The sequence below is a fragment of the Cricetulus griseus genome, chromosome 5 (genome assembly GCF_003668045.3).
Source record: "Cricetulus griseus strain 17A/GY chromosome 5, alternate assembly CriGri-PICRH-1.0, whole genome shotgun sequence".
NCBI lineage: Eukaryota > Metazoa > Chordata > Mammalia > Rodentia > Cricetidae > Cricetulus > Cricetulus griseus.
In genome coordinates, this window is record NC_048598.1 from 174311022 (window position 1) to 174324311 (window position 13290).

Genomic DNA, 13290 nt, shown 5'->3' on the forward strand with positions numbered 1-13290 from the left:
ACAGGAATGACAATTTTTGTGATATCACAGAGGCGCATGATAAACACAACTGGTGATGTCACAGAGGCACAGGAAAGCCACTATTGGTAACATCTCAGAGCAACAGGAAAACCTTTTCAGGTGACAACACAGAGCCACTGGAAAGACAATTCAGGTGACATCACAGATGCACAGAATGATCCTACAGCTGACATCACAGAGCCAAGAGAGACCATTCAGGTGACATCACAGAACCACAAAGAGTTCCTTCAGTTGACATCAAGATCCACAGAGAGATCCTTCAGTTGACTTCAAGAACCACAGAGAAACACTTCAGGTGTCAACACAGAGCCAGAGAAGACATTCAGATGACATCACAGAGCACAGAGAGACCCTTCAAGTGACATCATAGAGCCACAGATACCATGCAGTTGACATTAGATAACCAAAGAGAGATTCTAGAGTTGACATCAAGATCCACAAGAGAACCTTCAGGTGACATCACCGAGCCACAGAGTGAGCCTTCAGGTGACATCACAGAACCACAGAGAGACTCTTCAGATGACATCACAGAGACACAGAGAGACCATTTAGGTGCCATCACAGAGCCGCAGAGAGAAATTTCAATGATATCACAGAACCACAGAGTGACTCTTCAGGTGACATCACAGAGCCACACAGAGAAAATTCAGTTGACACCTCAGATCCACAGAGATAACTTCTTGTGACATCACAGAGCCACAGAGAGACCCTTATTTGACATCACAGAGTCACAGAGAGACCCTTCAGTTGACATCAGAGATCCTCAGAGAGACCCTTCAGTGACATCACAGTGCCACAGAGAGTTCCTTCAGGTGAAATCACAGAACCACAGAGTTCCTACAGGTGATATTCACAGAACCACACAGAGACCCTTCAGGTGACATCACAGAACTACAGAGAGACCCTTCAGGTGACATCACAGAGCCACAGAGAAACACTTCAGTTGACATCCCAGAGCCAAGGGTGACACATCAGGAGACTTCACAGAGCCACAGAGAGACTTTTCAGGTGACATCATAGAACCACAGATTGACTCTTAAGGTGACATCACAGAACCACACAGAGACAATTCAGTTGACTCCACAGATCCACAGAGATAAATTCATGTGACATCACAGACCACAGAGAGACCCTTCAGTTGACATCACAGAGCCACAGAGACAATCTTCAGTTGACATTACAGGGCCACAGAGAGACCATTCAGGTGATATCAAGAACCACAGAGAGACCCTTCTTGTGACATCACAGAGCAACAGTGAGACCCTTCAGTTGACATCACAGATCACAGAGAGAACTTCAGGTGACATATCAGAGCCACAGAGAGAAACTTCAGGTGACATCACAGAGCCACAGAGTGACCCTTCAGGTGATATCACAGAGCCACAGAGAGACCATTCAGTTGACATCACAGAGCCACAAAGATTCCATTCAAGTGACATCACAGAAACACATGGAGACTCTTCAGGTGACATCACAGAGAAACAGAGAGTCTTTTCAGGTGACATCACAGAACCACAGAAAGACTCTTCAGGTGACATCACAGTGTCACAGAGAGACACTTGAGTTGACATCACAGATCCACAGAGAGAACTTCAGGGGAGATCACAGAGCCAAAGAGAGACCCTTCAGTTGACATCACAGAACCACAGAGAGTCCCTTCAGTGACATCACAGAGCCACAGACAGACCCTTCATGTGATCTCACAGAGCCACAGAGAGACCCTTCAGGTGACATCACAGAGCCACAGAGAGACCTTTCAGTTGACATCACAGAGCCACAGAGAGATACTTCAGGTGACATCACAGAGCAAAAATGACACACTCAGGAGACATCACAGAGCCACAGAGAGATGCTTAAGTTGACATCACAGAGCCACAGAGAGAACATTCATTTGACATCACAGAGCCACAGAGAGACCATTCAGTTGACATCACAGAGCCACAGAGAGACACTTCAGGTGACATCACAGAGCAAAAATGAGACACTCAGGAGACATCACAGAGCCACAGAGTGAACCTTCAGGTGACATCATAGAGACACAGAGAGACCATTCAGTAGACATCACAGAGCCACAAAGAGTCCATTCAGGTGACATCACAGAAACACAGAGAGACCATTCATGTGACATCACAGAGCCACAGAAAGACCCTTCAGGTGACATCACAGAGCCACAGAGAGACTTTTCAGGTGACATCACAGAACCACAGAGAGACTCTTCAGATGACATCACAGAGACACAGAGAGACCCTTCAGGTGCCATCACAGAGCCACAGAGAGAATTTTCAGTTGATATCACAGAACCACAGAGTGACTCTTCAGGTGACATCACAGAGACACACAGAGACAATTCAGTTGACCCCAGAGATCCACAGAGATAAGATCTTGTGACATCACAGAGCCACAGAGAGACCATTCAGTTGACATCACAGAGCCACAGAGAGACCATTCAGGTGATATCAAGAACCAAGAGAGACCCTTCTAGTGACCACACAGAGCCACAGTGAGACCCTTCAGGTGACATCAGCGATCCACAGCGAGACCCTTCCGGGACATCACAGAGCCACAAAGAGACCCTTCAGTTCACATCACAGAGCCACAGAGAGACCCTTCAGTGACATCACAGGCCACAGAAAGACCATTCAGGTGATATCACTGAGCCACAGAGAGGCCCTTCAGATGACATCACAGAGCCACAGAGATACCATTCAGTTGACATCCCAGAGCCAAGGGTAACACATCAGGAGACTTCACAGAGCCACAGAGAGACTTTTCAGGTGACATCATAGAACCACAGATTGACTCTTAAGGTGACATCACAGAGCCACACAGAGACAATTCAGTTGACACCACAGATCCACAGAGATAAATTCATGTGACATCACAGACCACAGAGAGACCCTTCAGTTGACATCACAGAGCCACAGAGGCACCCTTCAGTTGACATTACAGGGCCACAGATAGACCATTCAGGTGATATCAAGAACCACAGAGAGACCCTTCTTGTGACATCACAGAGCAACAGTGAGACCCTTCAGTTGACATCACAGATCACAGAGAGAACTTCAGGTGACATATCAGAGCCACAGAGAGAAACTTCAGGTGACATCACAGAGCCACAGAGTGACCCTTCAGGTGATATCACAGAGCCACAGAGAGACCATTCAGTTGACATCACAGAGCCACAAAGATTCCATTCAAGTGACATCACAGAAACACATGGAGACTCTTCAGGTGACATCACAGAGAAACAGAGAGTCTTTTCAGGTGACATCACAGAACCACAGAAAGACTCTTCAGGTGACATCACAGCGTCACAGAGAGACACTTGAGTTGACATCACAGATCCACAGAGAGAACTTCAGGGGAGATCACAGAGCCAAAGAGAGACCCTTCAGTTGACATCACAGAGCCACAGAGAGACCCTTCAGTTGACATCAGAGATCCACAAAGACACCCTTCACTGACATCACAGAGCCACAGAGAGTCCCTTCAGTGACATCACAGAGCCACACAGAGACACTTCAGTGACATCACAGAGCAACAGGAAAGAGACTTCAGGTGACATCACAGATCCACTGGAAAGACCCTTCAGTTGACATCACAGACGCCCACAGAGACCCTTAAGTTGACATCAGAGATCCACAGAGGGACCCCTCAGTGACATCACAGAGCCACAGAGATTCCCTTCAGTTGACATCACAGAGCCAAACAGATACACTTCAGTGACATCACAGAGCCACAGAGAGACCCTTCAGGTGATCTCACAGAGCCACAGAGAAGCCCTTCAGATGACATCACAGAGCCTCAGAGAGACCATTCAGTTGACAGCACAGAGCCACAGAGACACCATTCAGGTGATATCAAGAACCACAGAGAGTCCCTTCAGTGACATCACAGAGCCACAGACAGACCCTTCATGTGATCTCACAGAGCCACAGAGAGACCCTTCAGGTGACATCACAGAGCCACAGAGAGACCATTCAGTTGACATCACAGAGCCACAGAGAGACACTTCAGGTGACATCACAGAGCAAAAATGACACACTCAGGAGACATCACAGAGCCACAGAGAGATGCTTAAGTTGACATCACAGAGCCACAGAGAGACCATTCATTTGACATCACAGAGCCACAGAGAGACACTTCAGGTGACATCACAGAGCAAAAATGAGACACTCAGGAGACATCACAGAGCCACAGAGTGAACCTTCAGGTGACATCATAGAGACACAGAGAGACCATTCAGTAGACATCACAGAGCCACAAAGAGTCCATTCAGGTGACATCACAGAAACACAGAGAGACCATTCATATGACATCACAGAGCCACAGAAAGACCCTTTAGGTGACATCACAGAGCCACAGAGAGACTTTTCAGGTGACATCACAGAACCACAGAGAGACTCTTCAGATGACATCACAGAGACACAGAGAGACCCTTCAGGTGCCATCACAGAGCCACAGAGAGAATTTTCAGTTGATATCACAGAACCACAGAGTGACTCTTCAGGTGACATCACAGAGACACACAGAGACAATTCAGTTGACCCCAGAGATCCACAGAGATAAGATCTTGTGACATCACAGAGCCACAGAGAGACCATTCAGTTGACATCACAGAGCCACAGAGAGACCATTCAGGTGATATCAAGAACCAAGAGAGCCCCTTCTAGTGACCACACAGAGCCACAGTGAGACCCTTCAGGTGACATCAGCGATCCACAGCAAGACCCTCAGGGACATCACAGAGCCACAAAGAGACCCTTCAGTTCACATCACAGAGCCACAGAGAGACCCTTCAGTGACATCACAGGCCACAGAAAGACCATTCAGGTGATGTCACTGAGCCACAGAGAGGCCCTTCAGATGACATCACAAAGCCACAGAGATACCATTCAGTTGACATCACAGAGCCACAGAGAGACCATTCAGTTGACATCACAGAGCCACAGAGAGACCCTTAGGTTGACATCACAGATCACAGAGAGAACTTCAGGTGACATATCAGAGCCACAGAGAAAAACTTCAGGTGACATCACAGAACCACAGAGAGAACATTCAGTTGACATCACAGAGCCACAATGAGACCATTCAGGTGACATCACAGAGCCACAGAGAGACACTTCAGTTGCCATCACATATCCACAGAGAGAACTACAGGTGACATCACAGAGCCACAGAGAGACCCTTCAGATGACATTACAGAGCCACAGAGAGACCATTCAGTTGACATCACAGAGCCACAGACAGACCCTTCAGGTGATATCTCATGGCAACAATGAGACACTCAGGACACATCACAGAGCCACAGAGAGATGCTTATGTTGACATCACAGAGCCACAGAGGGACGCTTCAGGTGACATCACAAAACCAAGAAGAGACATTTCTGGTGACATCACAAAGCTAAGGGAGAGAATCTTCAGGACACATCACAGAGCCACAGAGATTCCCTTCAGTTGACATCACAGAGCCACACAGAGACACTTCAGTGACATCACAGAGCCACAGAGAGACCCTTCCGGTGATCTCACAGAGCCACAGAGAAACCCTTCAGATGACATCACAGATCCACAGAGAGACCATTCAATTGACAGCACAGAGCCACAGAGACACCATTCAGGTGATATCAAGAACCACAGAGAGACCCTTCTTGTGACATCACAGAGCCATAGTGAGACCCTTAACTTGACATTACAGATTACAGAGAGAATTTCAGGTGACATATCAGAGCCACAGAGAGAACCTTCAGGTGACATCACAAAGCCACAGAGTGACGCTTCAGGTGACATCACAGAGCCACAGAGAGACCATTCAGTTGACATCACAGAGCCACCAAGATACCATTCATGTGACATCACAGAACCACCGAGAGACCATTCTTGTGACATCACAGAGCCACAGAGAGACCATTCAGGTGACATCACAGAGCCACAGAGAGACTTTTCAGGTGATATCACAGAACCACAGAGGGACTCTTCAGGTGACATCACAGAGTCACACAGAGACAATTCATTTGACACAGCAGACCCACAGATAGACCCTTCAGTTGACATCACAGAGCCACATAGAGACCCTTCAGTTGACATCATAGAGCCACAGAGACCCTTCAGGTAACAAGAGAGAGACCCTTCAGTTGACTTCACAGAGCCACAGAGAGATCATTCAGTGACATCACAGAGCCACAGAGAGACACTTCAGGTGATCTCACAGAGCCACAGAGAGATCCTTCAGCTGACAACACACAGCCACAGAGAGAACATTCAGTTGACATCACAGAGCAACAGAGAGACCATTCCGGTGACATCAAGAACCACAGAGAGACCCTTCTTGTGACATCACACAGCCACAGTGTGACCCTTCAGTTTACATCATAGATCACAGAGAGAACTTCAGGTGACATCACAAGCCACAGTGAGACCCTTCAGGTGACATCACCGATCACAGAGAGAACTTCTGGTGACATCACAGAGCCACAGAGAGACCATTCAGTTGACATCACAGAGCAACAGAGAGACCATTCAGTTGATATCAAGAACCACAGAGAGACCCTTCTTGTGACATCACAGATCCACAGTGAGACCCTTCAGCTGACATCACAGATCACAGAGAGAATTTCAGGTGACATATCAGAGCCACAGAGAGAAACTTCAGGTGACATCACAAAGCCACAGAGTGACCATTCAGTTGACATCACAGAGCCACAAAGAGACCATTCAGGTGACATCACAGTACCACAGAGAGACCATACATGTGACATTAAGAGCCACACAGAGACACTTCAAGTGACATCAAGAGTCACAGAGAGTCGTTTCAGGTGACATCACAGAACCACAGAGAGACTCTTCTGGTGACATCACAGAGTCACTGAGAGACCCTTCAGTTGACATCACAGATCCACAGAGAGAACTTCAGGTGAGATCACAGAGCCACAGAGGGTCATTCAGATGACATTACAGAGACACAGAGAGACAATTCAGGTGACATCACAGAACCACAGAGGGTCATTCAGATGACATTACAGAGACACAGAGAGACAATTCAGGTGACATCACAAAGCCATTAAGGGACTCTTCAAGTGACATCACAGAACCAAATAGAGACCCTTCAGGTGAGATCACAGAGCCACAGGAGTGAATCTTCAGGAGACATCACAGAGCCACAGGAAAGACACTATTGGTGACATCACAGAGCCACAGGAAAGACTTTTCAGATGACATCTCAGAACCACTGGAATGACCCTAGAGTTGACATCACAGAGGCACAGAGAGATGCTTCAGTTGACATCACAGAGCCAAGGAGACAACATTCAGGTGACATCACCGAGCCACAGAAGTCATTCAGGTGAGATCACAGAGCCACACATAGACACTTCAGTTGACATCACAGAGCCAGAGAGAGACCATTCATTTGACATCACAGATTCACAGAGAGAACATTCATGTGACATCACAGAGCCACAGAAAGGCCCTTCAGGTGACATCACAGAGCCACAGAGAGACTTTTCAGGTGACATCACAGAACCACAGAGAGACTCTTCAGATGACATCACAGAGACACAGAGAGACCCTTCAGGTGCCATCATAGAGCCACAGAGAGAATTTTCAGTTGATATCACAGAACCACAGAGTGACTCTTCAGGTGACATCACAGAGCCACACAGAGAAAATTCAGTTGACACCTCAGATCCACAGAGATAACTTCTTGTGACATCACAGAGCCACAGAGAGACCCTTATTTGACATCACAGAGTCACAGAGAGACCCTTCAGTTGACATCAGAGATCCTCAGAGAGACCCTTCAGTGACATCACAGTGCCACAGAGAGTTCCTTCAGGTGAAATCACAGAACCACAGAGTTCCTACAGGTGATATCACAGAACCACACAGAGACCCTTCAGGTGACATCACAGAACCACAGAGAGACCCTTCAGGTGACATCACAGAGCCACAGAGAAACACTTCAGTTGACATCCCAGAGCCAAGGGTAACACATCAGGAGACTTCACAGAGCCACAGAGAGACTTTTCAGGTGACATCATAGAACCACAGATTGACTCTTAAGGTGACATCACAGAGCCACACAGAGACAATTCAGTTGACACCACAGATCCACAGAGATAAATTCATGTGACATCACAGACCACAGAGAGACCCTTCAGTTGACATCACAGAGCCACAGAGACAATCTTCAGTTGACATTACAGGGCCACAGAGAGACCATTCAGGTGATATCAAGAACCACAGAGAGACCCTTCTTGTGACATCACAGAGCAACAGTGAGACCCTTCAGTTGACATCACAGATCACAGAGAGAACTTCAGGTGACATATCAGAGCCACAGAGAGAAACTTCAGGTGACATCACAGAGCCACAGAGTGACCCTTCAGGTGATATCACAAAGCCACAGAGAGACCATTCAGTTGACATCACAGAGCCACAAAGATTCCATTCAAGTGACATCACAGAAACACATGGAGACTCTTCAGGTGACATCACAGAGAAACAGAGAGTCTTTTCAGGTGACATCACAGAACCACAGAAAGACTCTTCAGGTGACATCACAGTGTCACAGAGAGACACTTGAGTTGACATCACAGATCCACAGAGAGAACTTCAGGGGAGATCACAGAGCCAAAGAGAGACCCTTCAGTTGACATCACAGAACCACAGAGAGTCCCTTCAGTGACATCACAGAGCCACAGACAGACCCTTCATGTGATCTCACAGAGCCACAGAGAGACCCTTCAGGTGACATCACAGAGCCACAGAGAGACCTTTCAGTTGACATCACAGAGCCACAGAGAGATACTTCAGGTGACATCACAGAGCAAAAATGACACACTCAGGAGACATCACAGAGCCACAGAGAGATGCTTAAGTTGACATCACAGAGCCACAGAGAGAACATTCATTTGACATCACAGAGCCACAGAGAGACCATTCAGTTGACATCACAGAGCCACAGAGAGACACTTCAGGTGACATCACAGAGCAAAAAATGAGACACTCAGGAGACATCACAGAGCCACAGAGTGAAACTTCAGGTGACATCATAGAGACACAGAGAGACCATTCAGTAGACATCACAGAGCCACAAAGAGTCCATTCAGGTGACATCACAGAAACACAGAGAGACCATTCATGTGACATCACAGAGCCACAGAAAGACCCTTCAGGTGACATCACAGAGCCACAGAGAGACTTTTCAGGTGACATCACAGAACCACAGAGAGACTCTTCAGATGACATCACAGAGACACAGAGAGACCCTTCAGGTGCCATCACAGAGCCACAGAGAGAATTTTCAGTTGATATCACAGAACCACAGAGTGACTCTTCAGGTGACATCACAGAGACACACAGAGACAATTCAGTTGACCCCAGAGATCCACAGAGATAAGATCTTGTGACATCACAGAGCCACAGAGAGACCATTCAGTTGACATCACAGAGCCACAGAGAGACCATTCAGGTGATATCAAGAACCAAGAGAGACCCTTCTAGTGACCACACAGAGCCACAGTGAGACCCTTCAGGTGACATCAGCGATCCACAGCGAGACCCTTCTGGGACATCACAGAGCCACAAAGAGACCCTTCAGTTCACATCACAGAGCCACAGAGAGACCCTTCAGTGACATCACAGGCCACAGAAAGACCATTCAGGTGATATCACTGAGCCACAGAGAGGCCCTTCAGATGACATCACAGAGCCACAGAGATACCATTCAGTTGACATCCCAGAGCCAAGGGTAACACATCAGGAGACTTCACAGAGCCACAGAGAGACTTTTCAGGTGACATCATAGAACCACAGATTGACTCTTAAGGTGACATCACAGAGCCACACAGAGACAATTCAGTTGACACCACAGATCCAAAGAGATAAATTCATGTGACATCACAGACCACAGAGAGACCCTTCAGTTGACATCACAGAGCCACAGAGGCACCCTTCAGTTGACAATACAGGGCCACAGATAGACCATTCAGGTGATATCAAGAACCACAGAGAGACCCTTCTTGTGACATCACAGAGCAACAGTGAGACCCTTCAGTTGACATCACAGATCACAGAGAGAACTTCAGGTGACATATCAGAGCCACAGAGAGAAACTTCAGGTGACATCACAGAGCCACAGAGTGACCCTTCAGGTGATATCACAGAGCCACAGAGAGACCATTCAGTTGACATCACAGAGCCACAAAGATTCCATTCAAGTGACATCACAGAAACACATGGAGACTCTTCAGGTGACATCACAGAGAAACAGAGAGTCTTTTCAGGTGACATCACAGAACCACAGAAAGACTCTTCAGGTGACATCACAGCGTCACAGAGAGACACTTGAGTTGACATCACAGATCCACAGAGAGAACTTCAGGGGAGATCACAGAGCCAAAGAGAGACCCTTCAGTTGACATCACAGAGCCACAGAGAGACCCTTCAGTTGACATCAGAGATCCACAAAGACACCCTTCACTGACATCACAGAGCCACAGAGAGTCCCTTCAGTGACATCACAGAGCCACACAGAGACACTTCAGTGACATCACAGAGCAACAGGAAAGAGACTTCAGGTGACATCAAAGATCCACTGGAAAGACCCTTCAGTTGACATCACAGACGCCCACAGAGACCCTTAAGTTGACATCAGAGATCCACAGAGGGACCCTTCAGTGACATCACAGAGCCACAGAGATTCCCTTCAGTTGACATCACAGAGCCAAACAGAGACACTTCAGTGACATCACAGAGCCACAGAGAGACCCTTCAGGTGATCTCACAGAGCCACAGAGAAGCCCTTCAGATGACATCACAGAGCCACAGAGAGACCATTCAGTTGACAGCACAGAGCCACAGAGACACCATTCAGGTGATATCAAGAACCACAGAGAGTCCCTTCAGTGACATCACAGAGCCACAGACAGACCCTTCATGTGATCCCACAGAGCCACAGAGAGACACTTCAGGTGACATCACAGAGCCACAGAGACCATTCAGTTGACATCACAGAGCCACAGAGAGACACTTCAGGTGACATCACAGAGCAAAAATGACACACTCAGGAGACATCACAGAGCCACAGAGAGATGCTTAAGTTGACATCACAGAGCCACAGAGAGACCATTCATTTGACATCACAGAGCCACAGAGAGACCATTCAGTTGACATCACAGAGCCACAGAGAGACACTTCAGGTGACATCACAGAGCAAAAATGAGACACTCAGGAGACATCACAGAGCCACAGAGTGAACCTTCAGGTGACATCATAGAGACACAGAGAGACCATTCAGTAGACATCACAGAGCCACAAAGAGTCCATTCAGGTGACATCACAGAAACACAGAGAGACCATTCATGTGACATCACAGAGCCACAGAAAGACCCTTTAGGTGACATCACAGAGCCACAGAGAGACTTTTCAGGTGACATCACAGAACCACAGAGAGACTCTTCAGATGACATCACAGAGACACAGAGAGACCCTTCAGGTGCCATCACAGAGCCACAGAGAGAATTTTCAGTTGATATCACAGAACCACAGAGTGACTCTTCAGGTGACATCACAGAGACACACAGAGACAATTCAGTTGACCCCAGAGATCCACAGAGATAAGATCTTGTGACATCACAGAGCCACAGAGAGACCATTCAGTTGACATCACAGAGCCACAGAGAGACCATTCAGGTGATATCAAGAACCAAGAGAGACCCTTCTAGTGACCACACAGAGCCACAGTGAGACCCTTCAGGTGACATCAGCGATCCACAGCAAGACCCTCAGGGACATCACAGAGCCACAAAGAGACCCTTCAGTTCACATCACAGAGCCACAGAGAGACCCTTCAGTGACATCACAGGCCACAGAAAGACCATTCAGGTGATGTCACTGAGCCACAGAGAGGCCCTTCAGATGACATCACAAAGCCACAGAGATACCATTCAGTTGACATCACAGAGCCACAGAGAGACCATTCAGTTGACATCACAGAGCCACAGAGAGACCCTTAGGTTGACATCACAGATCACAGAGAGAACTTCAGGTGACATATCAGAGCCACAGAGAAAAACTTCAGGTGACATCACAGAACCACAGAGAGAACATTCAGTTGACATCACAGAGCCACAATGAGACCATTCAGGTGACATCACAGAGCCACAGAGAGACACTTCAGTTGCCATCACATATCCACAGAGAGAACTTCAGGTGACATCACAGAGCCACAGAGAGACCCTTCAGATGACATTACAGAGCCACAGAGAGACCATTCAGTTGACATCACAGAGCCACAGACAGACCCTTCAGGTGATATCTCATGGCAACAATGAGACACTCAGGACACATCACAGAGCCACAGAGAGATGCTTATGTTGACATCACAGAGCCACAGAGGGACGCTTCAGGTGACATCACAAAACCAAGAAGAGACATTTCTGGTGACATCACAAAGCTAAGGGAGAGAATCTTCAGGACACATCACAGAGCCACAGAGATTCCCTTCAGTTGACATCACAGAGCCACACAGAGACACTTCAGTGACATCACAGAGCCACAGAGAGACCCTTCCGGTGATCTCACAGAGCCACAGAGAAACCCTTCAGATGACATCACAGATCCACAGAGAGACCATTCAATTGACAGCACAGAGCCACAGAGACACCATTCAGGTGATATCAAGAACCACAGAGAGACCCTTCTTGTGACATCACAGAGCCATAGTGAGACCCTTAACTTGACATTACAGATTACAGAGAGAATTTCAGGTGACATATCAGAGCCACAGAGAGAACCTTCAGGTGACATCACAAAGCCACAGAGTGACGCTTCAGGTGACATCACAGAGCCACAGAGAGACCATTCAGTTGACATCACAGAGCCACCAAGATACCATTCATGTGACATCACAGAACCACCGAGAGACCATTCTTGTGACATCACAGAGCCACAGAGAGACCATTCAGGTGACATCACAGAGCCACAGAGAGACTTTTCAGGTGATATCACAGAACCACAGAGGGACTCTTCAGGTGACATCACAGAGTCACACAGAGACAATTCATTTGACACAGCAGACCCACAGATAGACCCTTCAGTTGACATCACAGAGCCACATAGAGACCCTTCAGTTGACATCATAGAGCCACAGAGACCCTTCAGGTAACAAGAGAGAGACCCTTCAGTTGACTTCACAGAGCCACAGAGAGATCATTCAGTGACATCACAGAGCCACAGAGAGACACTTCAGGTGATCTCACAGAGCCA